The sequence below is a fragment of the Megalops cyprinoides genome, chromosome 1 (assembly GCF_013368585.1).
Source record: "Megalops cyprinoides isolate fMegCyp1 chromosome 1, fMegCyp1.pri, whole genome shotgun sequence".
Taxonomy (NCBI): Eukaryota; Metazoa; Chordata; class Actinopteri; order Elopiformes; family Megalopidae; genus Megalops; species Megalops cyprinoides.
In genome coordinates this window covers 56,489,330-56,493,869 of record NC_050583.1, presented here as the reverse complement: position 1 = coordinate 56,493,869, position 4,540 = coordinate 56,489,330, and positions in this window count along the sequence as shown.

Below are 4,540 nucleotides of genomic sequence, written 5' to 3'. Positions count from 1 at the left end.
ACAAACAAACAAACCATCCAGCGCATAAGTAGGAAAGCATTCTGCCCTGTATGTGTAATCAGCAGCAGCGTGAACAAATTTCTGCTGGTACATTCACTTTAGTATGATGGCATGTTGCCTTAACGTCATCCTCTATGTTATACATAGCGTTTTTAAATATATGCTTTCATCTTTTACTGTTTTTCAGCTTGTGTACATTTAGTGTCATTCTCGTTTTTCTGTACCAATGCTGTTATTGTTGCACCTGTTATTTGTATTTAATGTGTCATACCATTTATCCATGTAGGTCCATCTGGATTAGACTGCTTGGCACAAAGATACAGCTACTATTTCTACCATTACATCTATAGCCTCTAATAATAATGATGGAAAAAAAACTCTATTTCAGCCTGCGAAAGAAGTCAGAAATAACAGACAAAGTCAACAGAATGTCAGTCATGTGGCTAATTATCATCCTCTCTCAGGGACGTGGCCGCTTCCTGGCTTCCGTTCTCGGCACTGCCTCTCCTGTGGGAGAGATCTGCAGGGCACCAAGGTTCTGAGCGCTTTGGTGGGATGATTGATCCATCGATCATCTCCCCCAGAGCGTCTCACACATGAGAGACACATTGACATGACCGCATGAACCAGGCTCAGAGCTCCCCACAGACAGACAGGGGCTCTGTTCGAGATCTGACCTCTTGCGGATAGATACGGGCGTCTTGGAGAGATAGCTCGGCTGAGAGTCTGCGGGGATATCTGAGCACTAATGGAAGGTTGGCCTCTGCACTCATGATCCTCTGGGTCTCACAGGGAGCATGTGAAACAGGCTTGGTTTGGTTGTCGCTGGGTGGATTGAACTGGAGTGGATCAGTTCAGAGTTTAACCCCTTCACGCGTATGGTCAAACCGGTGCGATCATTCTAGAGTGGTCCCTACGGTGTACGGTGAAACCGGTGTGATTAGAGCACTAGATTAGAACAGCTATTTACAAGCAACACAACAAAGCAACATTCATTCAAAACCCAAGGTATCACATAAAATGTTCCACAAACGCAACATGATTATTTATTTTTTTATGCAGATTCACATACGTTGCAACATAAGCAGCATAACGCAGTTCTGACTCCCAAATCAGAAAAATTCTAGCTAATGTTAATGAAAATAAGGTATATGAATATTTGCTATGTGCAGTTTATATCATATTATGTATTCTTAAAATTGTGTTTTGAAATATTATTATGACATCATAACCAAATTCAAGAACAGCAGGTGTGCATGAGCCGAAATAAGTCACGTTGAGGGGCAGTTGGAAATATTTAAGAATTTATGTGCACAAGGGTTAATGGTGGAAGGGTCTGGAATGCCGCTGGTTCAGAGGCTGTGTTGTAGATTGGTCTGAAATGGAACTAGCTTGATGGCTTGAGGGGGAGATGGGTCTGTACTGGGATTGGTTTTGTGGTTGTTTGGCTGATGTGTCCTGAGTGTGATTGATTTAGGGTTGTGCAGCAGATGGGTCTGGAAATTCACCGGTTCAGGAGCTGAGTTCAGATGGGTCTCGATAGGGCCTGGTTCCGGGATTGTGTGGTAGAAGGCTGTAGAATATAATTCAATCAGGGGTTGTGTGGTGGGTAAGTCTGAAATGGGATTGGTTCAGTGTTTGATGCACAGAGCTGAACAAATAAAAATTCCACCCCTCAGGTGTTTCAACATAAAGGCAACAAATTCCTTTTTCTCATTAATCTTCATCCCACAGATGAGGTGTTTTATCTATCTCGAGAGGCTTTATGACCAGTATGGTGAAGAAAGAGGAGGATAATAAACTCTTTGAAGTGAATTATGTTTTCTGCTTCACTTCAAGCAGTTAGCAAAATTCTGACCAATAAATCTACACTACTCTGGCTTCAGTCACTACATAAAAATATAAATGTGGGATGACAGGCGGTTGTTTCAACGTGTGGAGATGTCATCCGCTGTTTTTTCAGAATCTGTTATAATTCTGCCAAAGTGGTGGATATGTGTCACAAATGTGACATTATGTTACACCCTTCTTGTCCTTGGTGTGGACTGCGGGGCAAGGGCTGTTCTCACTTTCCCCAGCTCCTGAAGGGCTCGCCTCTGACACCCAGCTGGAACGGTCCATTTTAATATCTCGCCAGCGCATCACCTGAAGGTGCCGCGGAGTTCATCTGCTTTGCCTTTGTTTTCTGACCTACACAGCATATAAATAGCACATATCACACCATGTTATAGTCAAGCGTCTCCCTGTTTATCACCCGCTGGCCATTTGGACGGTACTGGGGGATGTTTTCTGCGTTAACCCCTTCACTGCGGGGACGGCATGTGGCGGCATGGCCAGCCCCAGGCCGGACACCGAGGAATGTCTCCCCGGGCCGCCTCAGCTGCTCTTCGTTACAGGGGGGAATGACAACATGGCACTAAAACTGCTGGGGAGGAATTCGGCCGGGCCCGCGCTGACAGTTTATGACAGTCTCTCCCGCCGCCTGAGTCTATGTTTAGCGACGGACCTGCTTGCTTTATGGGGGTCTTAAATCTGAAGCAGGAGTGCTGCGTAGGCTGGCCCCAAGTTCCAGCCACACATGTGAAACAGCGCAGAATGCTCTAAGATTTCTGTGCCCATAGAAAGCATGATGTGCAGTGATGGATACGCTTGTCACTTTAGCGTTCTGATAATGCATTTTGGTGGTGTGAAGTTTGTGCAAGTAAATTGAAATGAGGCCACAACCACAGTAAAATTCTCTCAGCTGCAAATGATCACAATAGAAATGGTGAGCTTAGTTGGGCTGAATGGCCTGTTCTCGTCATCATATGTTCTTATGTACAATGTATGCATGCTTTTTTCCAGTATTTTTTCTAGTTGACATTCATTTCTTATTTTATTTATTTCAGCTTCTTTTCTTTTTTCACAAAAGCATAGATGTTTTCTTTGCGCAATCCACTCCCCAGCTTTTAACTACTTATAAACAGTTATGCTTGATGATTAAATTTTTTCATATTATTCTGTTCATTGCTGCATTATTATTATGCAGCCTAACAAACAACCAGTCTAAAAGCTTCTAAAAGCACGCCACCTTCTCCATAATCGTATTCTGGTTGACATACTTATTGAAGTCGCAAGACATTTAAAAATCAAAGCTTAAAGTATGCATAATTCCACGCTTGTGATTAAAAAATGCTGTAAATAATGGTATAGGGATGATCAAAGTCATATATTGATTTCATGGTTTATTGGTATTGCAGATAATCATTTCCAGTAATGGGGAATTAATAAAAAAAAAAACACACAGGCAGTGATGAGAAAAGATAGCAAAGAAGCCACCGCAGAAATAGCTTCCAGTATTGGTTTCATTCTATACTTTTCTTCTCGTTCTATAAATAGCGTCTTATAATATCCATACTATCTCCTGAAAAGGGAGTCGTGAGATCCTGTTGGCCTGTCATGTGATGTTTATTGATCGAATGAGCTACAGAGGAAACCAGCTTTATTCACTGCGCCAAGTGACGTGGAGGTAAACACACAAACCCCCTTAGATTCAAGGTAATGAGCTCATCTGAATGTTCTGCCAATACGTGGCTAAGTGGGAATTAGTCATGAAAAAAAGAGCACAGTGAACTAATTGCAATTGCAGGCTGTAGCATTTTTCTCCTGGGCAGCGATGTAGAAGTAAGCACCGTGAACCCTTGACCTGAGGTGTCAGGGGTTTGATTTCTAGCTCTGTCTCTATTGTTGCACCTTCCAGCAATGCAGTTTACCTTATTTGCTCTGATGTAAATATTTTATAATAATTTATACCATGCAAAAAAGTAGTACAGACAAATGATACTGTTGAATCTCACCTTGGGTCAGTCATGAGTGCCACACCGTATTTCTGGAGGTGTGACAGTTTGGTCTGATTACTGTGTAATGCTGCTCTTGATAATTGGCCTCAAATACAGTCTATAGATTCATATATATTGGATAGATATTAGTCAGCAATGTTTTCTATGGTTTCGGGCTAGGTATTTATATGTTCCTCTCTGTGTATCCTGATAGAATCTTTACGAAACATCACAATACATTGCATATATGTATATTATTGTTCTGCAGCTATAGTTGCCAGCTGTGATCGACAGATGAATTTGATCATTTGTTCTTTAGCTAAAAAATAACATTCAGATGTTGCATTGTCTTTGATATAATAAGATAAGCATGTGTGGTCGTGCAGCTCAGAACAATACAAAGGCTACTAAAACAATGCTAGTGTCGTTAAAAAGAAAATTGTGGTATATATCTATATTTATTCATTTGCTTTGACTGCTGTTTTTTTCCCCTTAATCCTCCCAAAAATGAAATACTCTCAATGCATAACAAACCTTTCTCTCTCTCTCCTGCTTCCCTGCCGCATGAATTTGTGCTCTGTCCTTCATATAAACATAAGCAGTAGAAAGAATATGCAAATTACACTGACAGTTACATTTTGCATTTCTGTTACAGCTTAGATATGTGTGTTGATGTTTGAAAAAAAAAAAAAAAGCTGCACTCAATCCAGGATTAAAGCATA